The following is a 19,408-nucleotide window of genomic DNA, read 5'->3' on the forward strand; positions in this document are numbered from 1 at the left end:
AATGTCGACTTCCAATAAGGTTTCCATCCTCCAGCAATTTTAGGCTATAATAATCTCCCATTCCCTAATCTCACAGAATCCATGAGATTTTTTTTTATCCACCCCCTTAATTTCTGCCATGTAAAACACAGTGAAAGAATCTTGTAGAATGGGAGGATATATAATTCCTGTTGCCCTTTATGCCATCAAAGCGCTTTTTATTCCTTTTGTAAATCTGTAGGTACACAGAATGGCACAGGAAAGTTGAACACCCCCCCCCCCCCCCGTCATTGTGTAGTTGATGGTCTTTTGTTAGCAGGATTCAAATACTCAGGGTGAGAATTTCTGATGAGGATTAACTAAGCAAATTGAGTAGAAGGAGTAACCGGAATGGCAGCCTGCAATCAATTAGCACAGAGAGCGGGCTGCTTGATTAATCGTTTGCTATCAGGTGCAATTGGGGGAAAAACAAAACAAAACCAATGCGGTTTGGGCTGTGCAAAAGACCGAACAAAAAAATGGCATTATTGATGAAGCTTGACATCAAAGTAATATGCTTATTTGGATAGCAGAGAGAAGTTAATTTCCAATCCTGCCTTTTTGTCAGGGCTATCCATTCTTTTGTTGCATCGTCAAATTAATTGACTTTCTTACTGCAGTTGTGAATATAATTTCATTAGATGATTATTAGAGATAATCCTGAATATTTTGATTACAGCAAAACAGGGGAAGGGATTCCAACCTCCAGGTGGGCCCTGGGGATGCCCCAGAATTACAACTATAGTTTCCAGACTATAGAGAGAGATTCTATAGTCTCCAGACCAGGGGTAGTCAAACTGCGGCCTTCCAGATGTCCGTGGACTACAATTCCCATGAGCCCCTGCCAGCAAATGCTGGCAGGGGCTCATGGGAATTGTAGTCCATGTACATTTGGAGGGCTGCAGTTTAACTACCCCTGCTCCAGACTATAGAGAGAAATTCTTCTGGAGAAAATGGCTGCTTGTTCTTATTCAGATCAGCCTATTTGTCCCAGGTTCAGGGACACTGAATTCCCTTACTTCTCCAATGCAGTTAGTTTGGGGGAAAATACATTGGGGGCTATGGTACTGCTGACGGAAAGATGGCCACTAGGCCCACTGAGATTCAGGCAGAATTTTAAACACATTCAAGAAGTGTAGTTCCAGCAGTGGGTATTAGCCATAGTAGCCAGATGGAACCTCTATGTAAAGAAGCAGTATGTCAGGTGCTAGAGACTAATAATGAGGGTAAGTCTTGTGACCTTGCTTATGAATTTGCAGAGTAGTCCAATGATTATGCATCTCCAAGAGCTGGAAACAACGCTGGAGTGGATAAGCTTTGTAGAATTTAATCTGCTGGATCAGATTGCACAAAATTTGCCTGTCTAGAAACCCTCATCTCTGCACATTTCACTGAAATTTGTTTTTCTAAAGTCTCCCTGATGGAAGGATATTGTAGAACTTGGAAACTGGCCTGGTTTGTATTCCAGCTGATCTCAAGCCAGCAGAATGTTGCCCTAGCTAGTTTCTGGGCCATTTAAACAGCATTATAGGCCCCCGGGCAAACCAGTGCTCTGGGGCCCTAGCCACAGAACCACACACAGGAATAAAGCCAAGAATTATCGATAAAATTAAACGTATCTTTCTTAGTACCTCCAACAAAATCAATTTTTAAACATTAAAAAAAACCATGCTGCACAGCAAAGATTATTCAACATGAGCCCTGATCTTGAAAAACAAAAAATTCAACATATAAATAGTACTTAATTGATAAATCATATAGACAGAGATTGCACAGTATGAAGTTTATTTGCAATAGTTCTTTGTAGATAATTATCTAGAGGTCAGTGGTCTTCAGAATGTCACTTTCCATACACATGAGCAAAAGCTAGTTCAAGCATATCACAAACTATCAATATATACATAGATTAGCATGGGGCCCCTGTGCTATTGGGAACCCCGGACAACTGCCCAGCATGCCCATGCATTAAGACAGCCCTGATTGTGACATTTCCTAGGTTTCCTGGGCAGCATATAACATGCCCAAGGAAATGCTTCTAGCTTTGGGCTGGATTCATGAATGCTACATTCATATGCGGCCTCTACTTTCTAGAAGCTGTCATCTGCTGTTTGCTCCCCAACCTCATGTCAGCATTGGCTCATTCTCCTCCCCCCCCCCCCCACTACCTGGGCACTGACATTGACTGCCTTGTCCTCCACCCTGCTCCCCTCCATCTCAGTTTGGAAACTGCAAACAGTAGGTACCATGATACCTTTAATTTCTCATGGGCATCACATTACCTGCCAAACAGTGACATGTGATGTCCTCTGCCTGCCCTGTGTGGCTTTGTGCCTACATTAATGGTAGCCACAGAGTGCTACATGATGCCTTGCAGATCTGAATAATTCATTGTGATTTCTAAGGGCTGGAAATGGAAGTAGAACAAGAGCCCTGGCTGAGCAGAGAGGGCGAGGTGTGCAGCAAGACAAGGAAGGGGGGCGATTGAAGCCTGACACCCTGACCCACCCTCAATGGGCCTCTGCTGCCTTCCGCAAAAAGTCTTTGGTCCTTTTTCATTCTTTTTTTTAAAAAATGTATTAAGTGGCCATTTAGCACATACGTTGCCATGCTCCTTTCCCTTTGTCTGAGCGGGGAGGTGGGTTCACTGAGTCATTAATTTTCCGGCTTCTTTAACTTCCCCCTCCCAATCCTTTAGAGGCTGCGTAAGGATGGAAGACGACATCCACTTTTACGGGCCATATTTAAAATGCAACATGGGAGCTGTTGAGTGATACCGAGCTTTCCTTTAATAGAGGAAGGAGGCTGAGCTCAGTTAAAATATGCTCCTTCAGGACCTGGATGATGAACGTTGCTGAGCTCTGAGTGAGGCCTGTGCATGTAAGTCATGCAAAAGGAGCTTGGCAGGGCCGGGCCTGCAGATTCGGTAGCTGTATAGTGCTGTGTGTCTTTGTGGTTCTGCCACAGGTTAAATCTCCCCAGCCTCAGTAGTCTCCCCTGGGACTAGCAAAAAATATCCCTCTTGCCACCAGCCAACATTGCCTAGCTTTGCCTTAATGCAGAGGTCTTCCCACCCCTACCCACTTTCCCTGTACAAGCTGATATGCTGTCCCTTGCAGTTTTAGAGCTATCATAAAAAATAAGCCAAATTGAGGAGTGTTATTGAGGTGTGTGTCCTGTGAGTTCATGGCTGCCTGGTCACTGGGACCATTCCTCTCCAGAACTTTAGCCACAGGGTATGTGTACAGTTGCCTCCTGTCTGTCCCTTCTGGGGCTGAACGTTGCTGTCTTAAAGTCAGTGTGGTGTAGTGGTTAAGAGAGGCAGAACATAATATTATAGAGAACTAGGTTTGATATCTCACACCTTCTCCACATGCAGCCCAGCTGGGGGACCTTGGGCTCACCACGACACTGATAAAACTATTCTGACTGAGCAGGAATATCAGGGCTCTCTCAGCCTCACCCACCTCACAGGGCGTCTGTTGTGGGGAGAGGAAAGGGAAGGCGATTGGAAGCCGCTTTGAGACTCCTTCGGGTAAAGAAGTGCCTGTACAGAAGGCTGAGCTGGCTCCTCTCACTGACATGGACTGAATATGGAGCATGAAGGAATCATCATGATTTCAGAGCATTCTGTAGATCAGGGGTAGTCTAACTGCGGACCTCCAGATGTCCATGGACTACAATTCCCACGAGCCCCTGCCAGCGAATGCTGGCAGGGGCTTGTGGGAATTGTAGTCCATGGACATCTGGAGGGCTGCAGTTTGACTACACCTGCTGTAGATCATAACATGTTATTTTCTAGTGCACACTTGTTTAGGGTTTTCATACATGCTCCCTTTGCGCCCCCCAAAAAACTGGGCTTTGTTTTGGCAGTTCTGAAATCAACCCCATTATTTTTTTCCAGGAAGGAACAAAGCTTTCAAATGACTGTTCATTATGACTTTATATTTGACTATGTGGCAAACCAGCAAAGTTCTAATTCGGAGTCATTATAATTGTTCTCAAATGAGCCATCAAAGCAGCCGCGGTTGGCACCTGTAGGGCAACATGACTCAACATTGTGATTTCTATCGAGGAGTGTTTCTGATCTGTTTGGGATTTCTCTTCTGGATATGCCATTTTTGGAGGACTTACGGTGTTAAAGAGCTATAGCAAGGCTTTCCAGCTGTAGATCACGGAAACTAAGCGGCACACTTACCTGTGTCCTACATATCTCAGGGGATGAAAGAATGGAGAATTCCTGCATCACGTTCACAGATGCTACAAAAGCAATGGTGCCTACAAATGCTTTAGGAAGCAAAAGAAGGCGAGTCAAACCGAAAAGTCAGAAGGAAGAAGAAAGAACCAACTCCAGCAGCGCTCTCAATAAAAGAAACATTTTTTACAATGTCTTTTGTGTAGTCTTTTATTATAATTCACCAAAAGTGGGGCAAGCCTTAACCGTTTTCAAATACCAACCTTTCTTCACTGGCTTGTCCTACTGTATATGACTTCACACTTCAGGGATTACTGGTCATACAATTTAGATTCTCAACTATATCTGAGTAATAACACATCCTAGTATACTCTGGCCACAGGCTCTTGGATAGTAAAAGGGATCCGAGATATTTTGGGACCTTGTTTGTAATATCTCAGGTCCCTTGTACTATGCAAGAGCCTATGGCCAGAGTATTTATTATCCAGATATATTTGAGAATCTAAATTGTATGACCAGTAATCCCTGAAGTGTGAAGACATATACAGAGGGACAAGCCACTGAAGAAAGGCTGGTGTTTGAAAATGGGTAAGGCTTGACCCACGTTTGGTGAATTATAATAAAAGACTACACAAGAGATGTAAAAAATTATTCATTTCATTTGGAATGCCATTGGAGTTGGTTTTTACTTCTTCCAGCAAATGCTTTAGGATCAATTGAAAACCTGGCAGGCATGACTGCAAGTCTTGCTCTTCCCATGTCACAAAATATGGACTCCTTGGAACCGCCTTGGGGTACTGTTTAGATGAAAATCTGGGAGATCCGGGTTCAAATCTTGGCAAGCAAGCTTGCTAATTGGTATTTGGCCCCATTTAGCAAAATAGTGATCAGAGATAGAGTGAAGACTGATCTCGTGGGGGGGGGGGAGAGTGGGGAGGATACAGGGGAAGATTTGTACTTAATAATCTAAGCATGTTCATTTCTTTCTTTTCTATCTATTTCTAATTTCTGTTATATATATAAAAATAAGATACATGGCTCCCATTATGGAAAATAAAAAGGTAAAGGTATCCCCTGTGCAAGCACCGAGTCATGTCTGACCCTTGGGGTGACGCCCTCCAGCGTTTTCTTGGCAGACTCAATACGGGGTGGTTTGCCAGTGCCTTCCCCAGTCATGACCGTTTACCCCCCAGCAAGCTGGGTACTCATTTTACCGACCTCGGAAGGATGGAAGGCTGAGTCGACCTTGAGCCGGTTGCTGGGATTGAACTCCCAGCCTCATGGGCAAAGCTTTCAGACGGCCTCATTTATGGAAAATAGTGGGGCATAAATATCTTAGTACTGAATGGTAATAATGCTAATTGTGTCTGTGTCAGGGGAGTGGGGTTGGAGATGCTAGATTTGAGTCCAGTAGTACCTAGACCAACAAGATTCTGGGTTAGAAGTTTTCAAGAATCAATGCTCCCTTCATCTAGCACAGCCTTTCTCAACCTTTTTACCGTTGAGAAACCCCTGAAACATTCTCCAGGCTTCAAGAGACCCCCGGAAGTGATGTCAGCAGGCCACACCTTCCTGCCACGCCCCCAGAAGTCACATGTCACCAGAAGTGACATCACTCAGACACTCCCACCAGATGTGACTTCATCAAGCCAGCAAGAATTTATTTAGCTGGCTCTCTTCCCATCCCCTCCAGGCCCATCACTGGCCATTTTGGGAGGGGGGAGGGAGGTTGACATGACAATATATAGTCATACCACCCAATAATTTTTAATTTTAATAATTACATACATATAAATTTAATTAAATCCCACTCGATTGGAGAAACCCTTCAAGGGCTGTCAGGAAGTCTCAGGGTTTCATGAAACCCTGGTTGTGATAGCCTGATCTATGTATTCTACTACAAACCAACCTGGCTACCCCCCGAAACAATACGTGTGTGTGTGTGTAAGGGGAGTGGTGGAATTACTGACAGGGGTTTTTGTTGCTAAACCCACCCTAGATCCCATGATTATCTAAGTCATGCTGTTCAAGAAGACACCCTCCTAAAATCCCTTGAGCAGAGCTATGTGTGATGTTAATCCTATGATTAAAATAATGTCACTTGATGGTCATGAGGTCAAGAAGTTAACTGGCCTGCCGCGTTTTCTTCTCCACGTGTCAGCTGCATGAAAGTAACAGCGTGGAATGTTTTTTTCAGGGCACTTCCAAGCAGCCCGTAGAATTCTGCATGTCACACTGGGACTCAGGCCCCCCTTATCAGCAACTGCAGGCTTCCTGCTCCCACTCCTGCCTGGAAGAGCTGAGTTGCCTTTGAGCAGCGTCTTGGGCAGCCAAGTTGCTTCTAGTTCTCCAGCGGGTGGATTGGAGACCCCACCAAGGCAGTATGGTGACTACCTGCCCTGTTTGTTCCTAGCAAAAAGGTATTACATTACATTACTCTAAATCTAACTTTATTTCTGAGTCCTAAGAAGCATAACTTGCTTTAGCTGAGGTGGGAGGAAAGGTAATGGTGGGTTACATTTCAGCCTGTTGATTAGAGCAGGGGTAGTCAAACTGCGGCCCTCCAGATGTCCATGGACTACAATTCCCAGGGGCCCCCTGCCAGCAAATGCTGGCAGGGGGCTCCTGGGAATTGTAGTCCATGGACATCTGGAGGGCCGCAGTTTGAGTACCCCTGGCTTAGATCAAAGTGAACTTTTTCAACCTATACTACTTCAGAGCTGTCTAATGAATTGCTTACCAAACAGAACTGGGACATTTTGGTTGTTCCCAAGTGAGCTGTCTTGCAGGTCCAGGCATGGTTCAGAGGCATGGTTGGGTTATACTCGTGACTCCATTTTTTCTGGGCTTAGCAAAGTTAACCAAGTTTGTTCATCAGTGAGAATCATTTGGACAATAATCTATGAATTAGAATTGTTACCCTCCAGGTGGGGGCTGGAGATCTCCCAGAATTATAGCTGATATCCAGACTACAGAGATTGTGTTGGGGCTTCTGGACTTGGCTTGGTACCAGAAAAATAGAGCTGCAGAGTAAGAACATTTTGAAAGTTATGTTACCTTTGTGAATGAGGCACAGATCCAGTCTCAGCCCTTTGAGGTTTAAAAGAGAGAACGCATAGAACGCAAAAATAGTATTGTAAATATATATAATTTTTAATTTCAACATAAGTACAATTTGCCAGGTACCCCCAGATGTCCTTCCAAAAGTGGGACAATCTGGTCACCTTAATCTAGATTCATTCTGAAACTATTTCTTTTGAGGGTCAAGAGATTAATTTTCAGCAGCAGAATAATTTTAGGAGAAGTACTTATTAAGTGAGTGAGCAGGCAGGCCGGTGAATTTTCTCAGGCCAGCTTGAAAATGCTATAGAGACTGGGCAGAAAAATTCCCAAGGATGTGGACAGCATCCCCTTTAGAAAGACAACGGCTGCCACTGAGAGAGAGACTACAGGCTGCTATTTAATGCATTGATAACTAAAGATCGCAAGCTAGAAACTAAGCTATCTGGGCTGCAGGCCGGCCCTGGCTGTGAGGGCTCAGTGAGGCAGGAAGAAGAATCCCAGAATCCTTACAAGTGTGTCATTCTGTAGCCAGGCAGCATGTTGTGTCTGAATTTCACAGTCAAAGAAAGCATCATGACTGCCTTGCAGATGTGGCTGCTGCACCTGCTCTCTCAGATTCATTTATTAGTGTGATCAGAGACCAGGCATAGATACAGTCCAGTAGTCTGAAACAATTGTCACAGTCATCAGCTGGAAACAGACAGTTTACAAGGTCTAAGACATTTCTCAGAGCATAGTTATATTGAATAAAACAGCTTAAGTACTTTAAAATGCCACGAGAATATTAAAAGAATAGCAGATAGCAAAAGGGTAGCCTAAACGTATGTTGGGGCTCAACCCCCACCCTCCATCTTATTTGTAATAATTAGTGTGGGAATGGTGCACATGAGCACAAAAGTTTGCCACCAGTCTCATTGTGCAATGATCGTCCTATGTTAATTTATCAATGCATATCTTAACTGAACAACCTGATAGCTTTGATAAGATTTCATTCATTCATTCATTCATTCATTCATTCATTCGTTCGTTCGTTCGTTCGTTCATTCATTCATTCATTCATTCATTCATTCCATACCACCGCTCTTTTAGAGATCTTACGGCGGTTCACAACAGATAAAAACACTAAAATACAATAAAACCCTTACCCAAATAGGCGGCCAGCGATAACATACAACCACTTCTGTTTTCCCAACCCCACCCCACTTGTTCAGCCAGAAACCAAATTGTTTTCCCACTGGGAGTGAGGTGCTAGAACTGATTATACCTTAGGGCAGGGGTAGTCAACCTGTGGTCCTCCAGATATCCATGGACTACAATTCCCAGGAGCCCCTGCCAGCATTTGCTGGCAGGGGCTCATGGGAATTGTAGCCCATGAAGATCTGGAGGACCACAGGTTGACTACCCCTGCCTTAGGAGATTCTCTGACGGAAACACCGGAACTCCATCCCAGCCTCAACCACACGCCTGGCGGAAGGGCTCCATCTTGCAGGCCCTGTGGAAAGCTGACAACTCCAACAGGGGGCAAGAATCTTATCTCTTTGTATGTTACAGAAGGGACTGTGGAAAATAAAAAGATGAGTTCTAAATGCTCCTCCTCTCCAGTTGCACACACTCCCTACAAAAGAGATTTTGTTTTTGGTATTTACCTTCTAGCATGGCTGACAGGAGTGCTGCATATGTAGTTAAGGTATATGCATGTTTAGATTGGTAAACATCAAGATTATAGAAGTATGCTGCTGGGGCCATTGTATATAGTGTGTGACACATAGTTAGTGGACAGCACTAAATCATGCAGTCGCTCTGTATCTCGAACCCTGTGTTTTACAAAGGAGTTTGCCCATTCCAAATTTAGTGATTAAAGAGTGCTAGGGGTCAAGCCGAATCTCAACAGTTCTTAAGGACTAAAATCCACCTAGGCCAGAAGGGGTCTTGAGGACATAGATCTTTTTGCAAAACTTTTACCTTAAGCCACTAGAAGACAGATTGCATGGCTATCCTCACCTCCATTTTCATATTACCTGTCTTCAGACATATCCAAGCAGTAGAGACATGTGGAGAAACCTGAAGCATTGCCCAGAGAAATTTGGATAGGTTTCTCTAAATGGGATAAATTAAGTACTTAAATAAGTGCCATAAAAGTAACTGAGGCAGAATTTTAACATGATATAGCTTTAAGGTTGCAGTGACATAATACCATTCCTTATATTTAAAAAATAGTATATTGTAAATAGATCTTTCTGCATGTTTAACAGCAAATTGGCAGTTGGCTATATTAAAATGCAAAGGTTATATTACCGAATCTAGATAGTTGATTTTACTAATTTGTTCCCTTTCATCAACCAGATCCTGCTTCTGGAGTATGTGCCAAAGACCACCACTTTGGCTTTATAATAATTAATTGTTAGATTTCAAGATGCAGTATTTGGGGAGAAGCTTTTCAGCTTCTGGCGTTCTTGAGAGCAGAATTGTATCATCTGCATAGAACAATTTGATGAGAGGCTAGGTTAGGTGGATGGAATTTAGGGTCACTTACATGCTTTATCATATCATTTACATAGAAGTTAATAGCGAAGGCGCTAGAAGGCCTAACACTTTTAAAGATTTGTATTTGTTTGGTAACTTGACTCTGAATATTGTATCTCACTCTTGGCAAGGATTGCTCAAATAGAGTGTATATTAGCCACAGAAGACTTTTATCTATGCTTAAGGATCCAAGTTTCTGCCAGAGTTTCGGCTGGGATTATAGAGTCAAAGACTGTCTTTAAATCTATAAAGGTAGCATATAGGGAGGTTGGTCCCTATATGCTACCTTTATAGAATATTTTTCTATTAGGTATTGTGATGTTAGACAGTGTTCAGTCATCAGTCTCCCTTCTCTGAATCTCACTTGCTCAAGTACAATTTGATCTTCCAGTCAAGTATATAGTTTATCCTATGAATGTTTTGCATATAATTTACTGCTATTACTTAGCAGATTTATTGGCCTATAGTTTGCTGGTTCTCTTTTGTCATCTTTTTAATGATAGGAACTACAAAGGCCAACTCCTAATCCTTTGGCACACAGCCTGTAGAATCTATGCATGTAAAGAGAGTTGTCAGGTATGGTGCTAACCAGTCTGCATTTTCTTTAAGTAATTCACGGGGTGTACCATTGGGTCCCGGAGCTTTGCCGTGCTTTAGCCAAATAATGTAGGATTTTATTTCCTGTGGAGTAACTGGTGGCCAAGCTTGTAACTTCTCTGTGATTACAAGAGGAGTAGCCTGAATACTATCATTTTATAGATTTTGGTCCAGCAAAATGTATAAGATAGATGTAAAGGAATTCTAGTCTTCTGCCCAGCTATGACTGACCAAAACCTGTCCCTCCTGGCCTGGGGCATGTCCTGTGAACTGTCCTGTGAACAAAAGAACCAAAATGAGTGGGATTTGCACAAGAATATTTATATTTGCAGGCAAACAAGGCTGTCTGAGAACTTATTGCATGAACACAGCAAAGGCTGGCTTGCAGAGGAGGGGGGAAACTCCTGCACTGTATATTTAGCATCAGTTATTAAATTTTCACCTTCTGATTCACTTTCCCAGAGCAAAAGTTGACTGGGTTTTATAACAGCACTTCCCAAATTAAATGGGGTGGGCTTGATTAAAATGGAACTGGGGAGATCTGAAAAAAAGATCATAATGAATTTCCAGGCTGGGTATTGATTCCCTTCAGGCTATTGCAAAAGGCCACTTTATTCATTTCGTTACTTTACATTATAGTTACCTACAGGGAGCTTTACCTTCCATGCACAAAGAAGTACAGGCCCTATAAAAAGAAAATGGGGCCCTGCTTCCCCCCCCCCCTGCCACTAGTACATGGTTCAGACTGCAGTGCTTTCCACAATGGTGTGAAACAAAGTCAAGGACAGTGTGTGTTTGTGTTTTATATATATCTCTGGGAGGAAACTGCAATGTGTCATCAGAGACTGTAAGGCTAGAACTTTGTGGTCTGGAATTGGGAGAGTTATTCACTTCATTTATAGTTCATCTTTTTCATGGTTCCTCAAGATAGATGACACAATGAAGGGCAATGAAGTGACATTATAATACACTTAAAATCTTGCACAAAATAAATCAGAATATGCTTAGCTTGTTGAGACCCACAGGAACAAGTAGCAACCTGGCCACTGACTTCAGAGGAGGAGGATGCATGAGTTGTAGAAACACCAGGTGCAGTTGGCAGTACTACCTCCACTCCAGTAGTATGGTGGCATCTATAGATGTTCTGGCAATAGAAATCAGTTTACCAGGAGAATATGGCATTTTTGGAAGATGGGTTGTGTAGTATTATACCCCACTGAAGCCTTTCCCCTCCCCAAATCCCATCCTCCTCAGGTTCTGCCTCCAAAATCTCCAGGTATTTTCCAATCTGGTGATGGCACACCTATCAGGTAGCCAGGATCTTCTGGATTCAGAGACTTCCAAGCCCATCCCTCTGGGACCAAATTCCTCAAGCCAATTGCATCAAGGAGCCAACAACCCTTCAAGACCCTCTTGATCCTCAGAACCTGCTCACCAGTCAGGAATACACACGGCAAGAACTAACTGAAAGGGGAGGGTCCTGGTTTTAGACCAAGGTGTCTTACTAAGATTTCTCAGCCTTTGGAATGAGAGGTTTTTTTCTGCACTGGGATTTTGCTGAAGATCAGCTTCTAAACGGTATCAAATTTTCCTCTCCTTTACGCACAGCACCACTTGCCAGTTATTGCTCTTCTGCTTACTTTTTTATAATGCTAACAAAAATATAGGAAAAACTGGAAGGAAAAAATGGGACAGCTAATAATTTAAAAAAAGGGGGGGGTCTCAAATGCAATTAAGAAATCCAGCGTCTGTAAACAAACGAACAAACAAACCCTGCAGGGGTGCTTTCATACATGCTAAATAATGTGGTTTCAGTCCACTTTGCCATTTCACACACAAATCTAGTGGCAAAGTACATTGCAAGTGTGTTATTTAGTGTGTGTAAAAGTGATGTGGAAAAACCTGAAGAGAGGTAGGTGGAGCATGGTAGGATATTGGGATTCAGTTGGACCTGGGAGCTGATCTGAGGAAACATCTGCTCCCTGTGAAATACCTGTCTCTGGCCACACTTTTTCCTTCCAGGGCATGCTTTTGGGAAAGGCAGTCTCCCAGGCTACTCTTGCCCATCGCCCTAGGTTCTCTACCAGCTATGGTCTTCTTGGTCTTCTCAGGATCCTATAGCCGTCTCCAGGCTCAGAATAGGTCTTGAAGCCTCTTTGCCCGGAATACAGAATTAACCTTTTGGCCTTCCGCTTGTAGTCAATGCTGGCAGGGGCTCATGGGAATTGTAGTCCATGGACATCTGGAGGGCCACAGTTTGAACACCCCTGGTCTTATAGGTGCCCCATGACTCTAAATTTGTTCTGCTGCTTCAGACCAACGCAGATACCCACTTGAATCTGTCTGTGAGGTAGTTCATTAATGGAGGGATGTGTGATTAGTGCAATACAATTTGACGGATGATGTGAAATCCAGCTCTTAGAGGTAACTTCAGAAAATAGCAGTGAAGGCTGAGCTCTTTCAAAATTGTGCAAGATTTACCTGCTGACTGACTAGCAGCCTCCTTGGGCAGCCCATTCTGGGGACTGCTTGCCAATCAACAGCCTTTTGATTCCATGGGTCTGATTACGCAGCCTCCTCCTTTTTGCCATCTCCTCTAAGTTGCCAGGAAAGACATGCTTTTCCGTCTCTTTTCCTCATTGATCAGCATATCTCACCATCCTCCATACGTTTAAGTGCTTGGCATAACAGTCTTAACAACTAAAGCAAAATCTTAAAGGAGGAAGTGATGCTTTTTGTAAGACGGAACTCAGATGAGACCTTTGTGAATTAAAGAGATTAAGCCTTATGTTTTTCAGCAGCTATAGCAGGTTTCCCTATGGGGGCCTAGACCCCACTGGTTGGGAAGAATTAGTATGCAGACCACCGACCTGGCATACATTGCCCTGGACAGAAAAGGAGATTAATTATTGAAAGTGATGGGTCCCAAAACAATATTGTTCTGAAGACTTTAGGGAACATTATATATTGTGCAGAGAGCTTATGTCAGTCATACTTTATGGAGCTGTCAAGGGGGAGTGGGTACATGTGATCTGTCAGGCTGTTTTTTCTTCTTCTCCTGGATGCAGATTGTAGAAAGCTCCATTGAAATGAAGGAACTCTGATGCGCACCCATTCCTAGTGGACTAGAGCAGGGGTAGTCAAATGGCGTCCCTCCAGATGTCCGTGGACTACAAATCCCATGAGCCCCTGCCAGCATTCGCTGGCAGGGGCTCATGGGAATTGTAGTCCATGGACATCTGGAGGGCCGCAGTTTGACTACCCCTGGACTAGAGCCATAGCCCTCTCTTCCTTTCTTACGTCCCAAAAGTTTTTGCTGAGTGGTTATAAGCAGGTTGTTCCTACAGACCGTCTTGGCAACCCAAGGGGAAAAAATGAAATGATATGAACTCAGAATGGCTACATAGACTCAGAGGTCTACATGATGAGTACTTTGGGCTGGTCGCCTTACAAAGATTGAAAGTCAACCATACTGGGATTGTAGCCCTTCTGAGTTCATATCTTTCTTTTGATTCCTAATGCTGCTGATGAAGATTGATTGAAACTGGTATATTACCAGAAGCCTGTTCAGCCTACAGCATTGCTAGATTAATTTTTCCATTTGAATTGGTATCCCCTCCCCTTGAATTGCCAAGATTTGGATGCAGATTAAACAAGAGTCCTTAATATATTGAAATCATCGATTGTATATTGTTTTTTTTTGTTTGCTTGTTTCTCCTTAAGATCTGAGAACAGGCTTACTAATGTCTGCATGGTTTCTGTTCATGTATTTAGAGTCCAGGCAACAGTTGTCAAATTCAGTGTTGGTACAGTTTTGGTACAGTGATCCACAAGTTCAAATTTACTTGGTATGGTGACCTATCCAGGGCTATCACAAAGTTTCTGGTACCCTTAGGCAAACTATGACCGTAGCACTTCTCTCTACATTTTACCATTCTACAGTGGCCAACCAGATAAGTTTGAGAAACCAATAAACACTGCACAACAAGCACAGCTTCCCCAAAGCAAGTGGACTTCCACACCCTTTTCATATAGAACCTACAGTCTTCTCCCTTCTTCTCTCTAATCTTCTCTAAGATTCTAAGAAACTCAGTATAGTAACTAACAGGACATGTTTTGATTCTTTGTTATCAACCAGCACCCCTAGTTTCTATCTACAAGGCAGACATGATTCTGTTACTACTGGGTAAAATCCAGCATGCATGGAAGGGTAGATGCTTCCTAATAACTGTTTGCCTGAAACGTCTTAGCGCTGAGCATTATGCCACCTTTAAACACTTTAATCAATGCCCGTGTTGTGATAAGAGGAAAGACTTGACTCTACACATTAATGGTTGTCCAAGTATCTCTCCGTCACAGTGACCAAAAGTCCATCCATATCACGTCACTCATGAAGGAGGAACAGAGTTTTTCCTTCTGGATGGAAAATTCACAACGTTCTGCCTGAGGTCAAGTATTTGAGAACAGTGGGGGGGGGGGGGTTCTCCCTGTTGTCTACACCTTTGCCTGCTAGGCCACAGTGGAGCTGGAGGAGGCACACCAGTGGGGAGGGGCACCAGGTGAAAGATATACACAATGCTGGCGGAGGGAGGGGGGGCAGCATGGTGCAGTATATCTCCCACAGCAGTTAAAGGGCAGTGGGGAACTACAGGTGTGCTCATTCTCTCTCCCTCTTGCTTTTCCAACCAGCCCTTTCACTCTTCTTCCAGCTGCTACTAGTAGTTGTTGCAAAGAGGAGGGGGAGGTGAGGTGAGAATGTGAGTGATGCAAGGGCAGAAGGAGCCATGAGGGAGGACTTGCCCACAACCCAGGCTTAGCGAATGACTTTTGGGTTCCAGCCCACAGTTTGGTAAAGGCGACGTAGCCCTTGTGCAGCTAATTATTCTGACTTGATAAAAAGTGTGGATGTGGCCATACTCATGAGCTATGATAGTCTGTGAGGTGAATCACTAATGGGCTTACCTGTGAAATAAAGTGGAGGAGAGCGTGAGCTGTTTGGAGAAAGGGCAAGTGTGATAGCCAGACAGACACAATAGGGAGTGGGGATTTGAACCCTGAACCTCTTCACAATATACCCAGCAGTGCCTTCTTCATAGACACCCTACTGGCTCTGTAAGAAAAAAAAAAGCATAATCCAGAGACAAAAAAGATGCTTGAAAGTCTTGCTGGAAACACCTCTACTTGGCTCCATGGATGCTGCTGTAGAGGGGAAACCATCCCCTGTGGGACTCTTTAGATAATACCTGATGTAATTCTTCTGCTGTTATTAAAAGGCCTTCTATTTCCCCCTTCCTCTCCCCATTCTAGCAAAGATAACGCTATAAACTCAGTGCTGATTTTTAAGCACTTACTTCGCTAAACTTAAGCTGTGAAAAATGAACCTTAAATTAGGCCTTTCTGAAAAGATGCATCATCAATTTTTTGTAAAGAGCAGCTTTAGGGGAAATCTCATCAGGATGCAAACTTTAATTAATAGGCCAATTTTCTGTCTCATTTATGGCCATGTAAGAGGAGTTTGGAAATACACCCTTCCCCCAAGAGATGCTACATCAGTCCCAGCAACAGATATTGTTTCTATGCCTACACTAATTCCTGGACTGCTGCAGTTCAGCATCTTCCTATTCACCGAGGGCCTTGATCAGACTGAATTCTGCCTTGCTACTCCTTTGGGTGGTAAAAAGTAGGGTACCAAAAACAGCTCTTCCTCCTCCCCATGGAGTGGTTAAGAGAGCCAGCTGTGTTGTAGTGGTTAAGAGCGGTGGACTCTAAACTGGAGAACTGGTCTGGGTTCCCCACTCCTCCTCCACATGCAGCCAGCTGGATGACCAGTTATCTTAGGGCTGTTATCATAGAGCAGTTCTCTCAGAGTTCTCTCAGCCTCACCTACCTCACAGGGTGCCTGGTGTGGGGAGAGCAAGGGAAAGGTTTTTGTAAGCCACTTTTGGACTCCTTTGGGTACTGAAAAATTGGGCATAATCCCCCAATGTCCCGGGGCTGGAGCCTCCCCCGCCCCAAATTAAGGCTGGGTTGCTCAGTTGCTGGAAGGCTAGTTTTATATTTCTCTCTGTGTGTATGTCTTTTCCAATTCCCAAACCACTTTATAAACATTAACTAACTGACAGTGGAATGAAAAGCTCTTCATAAAACTTGGCAGGATGTTACTGCTTTCATGAGTTAATGTCCTTCAGCAATCCCCATAGGGGTTTAAACTGAAAACCCAGAAATCCTCCCACCCTTATGACAATAGCTCCTTCCATGCAGGGCACTCCTGTCTCCTCTCTTGTCCCAGCTCATGGTTTAAGAAGTCTGTTCACATGGGCTTATTATAGAAAAGTAGCCGTTCTAGTGCAATGCAGAAGTATGGAACACATGAAGCATTTGGGAATGAGTCAGACCATTGATCTTTCAAGGTTGGAAGTCAGCTGATCTGCATGGTCCCAGAGAGACGTTTTGTCACATGACCCATTTCCTAATCTGTGACTGAAGACGACACTGAAGGGAGTAAAGCCAAATGTCAATGAGATCATCAAAATTCTGCAGAGGATTTTACACATCTCCGAGTAATCAGAGTGTGTTATGTACCAGAGCAGGGGTAGTCAAACTGCAGCCCTCCAGATGTCCATGGACTACAAATCCCATGAGCCCCTGCCAGCAAATGCTGGCAGGGGCTCATGGGAATTGTACTCCATGGGCATCTGGAGGGCCGCAGTTTGACTACCCCTGTACCAGAGAGTTACCCTCCATTTTTAAAATTTAGAAAACAACCCTACCGAAGCCTTGCTGTGTGGCCTCTTCACTCCCATCCACAAAGGACAAACTTTTGGGTGCTCTGAGAAGTTATTTTTATTCTCCGAGGCCTTTTCAACCATCTGCCCCTGTGGCATTTTATTGCTTGATTTTTTTTTCAAGTATCTTGCTTTTATCCTCAGTTCTTTTAATAAGATTTTCCTGGCTTAATGTTAGCTTTTAAGAACTTACTGATACAATGCAATTTAGTTATTGTTTGTATGTTTTGCTGCCGTTTTTTGTCCCTTTGATCTTCTTTTATTGCTTTACTTGTTTTCGGAATACTTGTTGCAAACTGCCTTGTTGCAAACTGGCCCAAGCACCCGCCTACTCTGCCCTGGCAGGGCCCAGAGGAAGCACTAGCAGTGTTTCTTCTGCAGCCCGCCTTGGATTTAGGAGGCAGGAGTGCCCCCCACATCTCAAGGAGTTTTATAATTGGCAAAATTAGCTCTGCCCAATTCCATTTTCACTTTCCTTGTGGTTGGGCTGTTAGGACTAATAAAGATCTTCAGGGTCACCCTGTTGTTGTTGCAAGGATTTACCAAGTGCATTTCCTTTCTTTCTGGGGGCAGATACGTGTTGAAGTTTCTTGCTTTGGTTTTTAATCTGGAATGTAATAGGGTCAAGTTATTTCATTTAACCTGCAAGGTTTCTTTGGGCATTAAAGATCCATCCTTCCTGCAGCTTCTTTCAGAAGAGGTATTCTGCTCTCTTCCAAGCCTGCCTTCATGTTTGGTAAACCAAGGGCCTACATCATTGTCATGCACTGCAGAGTTATAGGAATGGAATCCTTCATTAACCTTCCCTTTCGTTGGAGTGAGAAGTGGCTGGCAGTGCTAAAAAATTGCTGGGAGTGATGTGTGAAGTGATGGACTTGAATGCTAATTAAAGCCAATTCAATGTTGGATGGGATGCATCCCTAAGGCACAGAGCATGGGTGCCTGCATCTGCCCCGCTTGAAATGACAAGAGTGGACCCTGACTCAGGATATAGCATAGCAGGGGTTAATTCTAGGGGAAGTGGTGATTCCCTGCTGCAGACGAGAGAACAAACACAGGTTTAGCTCCTGCTAAGAGGACACCATGACTAGTTACTGTTGTGAAATTAATTTATATGCAGCTGCTATGAGGCAACAATTGTGGGTGTCTAAAGTGGCCAACTGGACAAAAAAATGTTCTGTCTCTTAAATGGACGTTTAATCAGTGGAAGTGAGCAGCTGGAGCTTTTGGTGGCATAAAGTTAAATAGCATCACCGGATTATTTGTGTGGATTGTACCGAGAAGGGTCACCTTGAGGGTTTAGTTTAAAAGCTGGCAATCCTAGCAGTGTCATGAGCCGATTGTGTGGGCTTCTAGTCCTAACAGGATTAGTAGCCAGGAGATGGTAGCTAGCACAACTCTTGGAGTGATTCTTCTTCTTGGGAGATGACCTTTTTTGGTGGTGACTGGCACCATGTTCTGCATATTGCAACGTACTACATTTTGTACTACAATTTGGTTGGTTCTCACCCTTTCCATCCAAACCATCCAAGCCCTACACAGTCAACCTTCAGAGCAACTTAAGTTACAAGTGGCTTCTGTTGCCATTGAGCTGTGGCGGTGGTGGTGAAAAGATGGCACAAAACATCTGCTTTGGGTCGCAGGGCAAGTGTAGGGCTACAACCTGGGGTTTATCTCAGAAACAGTCTTCATAGGAAGCTCCCATGGATCTATAGACCAGGGGTAGTCAACCTGTGGTCCTCCAGATGTCCATGGACTACAATGCTGGCAGGGGCTCATGGGAATTGTACTCCATGGACATCTGGAGGACCACAGGTTGACTACCCCTGCTATAGTCCATCCAGAGGATGTTTTTTACTGTAATAATTATGCATCACTGGTCAGGTTTATGCAAATCACAGATGGCTTTCCTATAGGCCATACTTCTGACACAGAGATAATTAGCAAATGATCCACACAAAACTGTCTCTCCGATCCCTGATAATGTCACAATTGCACAACACGGAATGTAATTGCATAAATGTTAAAGGAGTTGGGGAGGGCTGTGATCTTGGCAGTGATGGATGGTGAAAATCCTACCCCACCCCAGTGCACTCACGGGTGGCCAAACTTTGGTTCTTCAGATGTCCGTGGACTGCAGTTACTATGAGCTCCTGCCAGTATGCTGGCAGGGGCTCATGGTTATTGTAGTCTATAGACACCTGAAATGCCACAGTTGGAGCACCCCTAT

The 19,408-nt window shown here is 43.9% G+C and overlaps 1 protein-coding gene across 10 annotated transcripts in view; it reads left to right on the forward strand.

Annotated features, from left to right (window-relative positions):
* HTR2C (5-hydroxytryptamine receptor 2C) overlaps positions 1-19,408 on the forward strand; it is a 220,955-nt gene that overhangs the window by 137,309 nt on the left and 64,238 nt on the right. For 2 of the 10 annotated variants that reach the window (XM_077308337.1, XM_077308338.1), the window contains one exon: positions 6,408-6,630. The exons of the other annotated variants lie outside the window; for them this stretch is intronic. The gene's annotated coding sequence lies outside the window, so the exon portion shown is untranslated. The remainder of the gene's footprint in view (positions 1-6,407; positions 6,631-19,408) is intronic. 10 annotated transcript variants of the gene reach the window in all.

Source organism: Paroedura picta, chromosome 13, assembly GCF_049243985.1.
Source record: "Paroedura picta isolate Pp20150507F chromosome 13, Ppicta_v3.0, whole genome shotgun sequence".
Taxonomy (NCBI): domain Eukaryota; kingdom Metazoa; phylum Chordata; class Lepidosauria; order Squamata; family Gekkonidae; genus Paroedura; species Paroedura picta.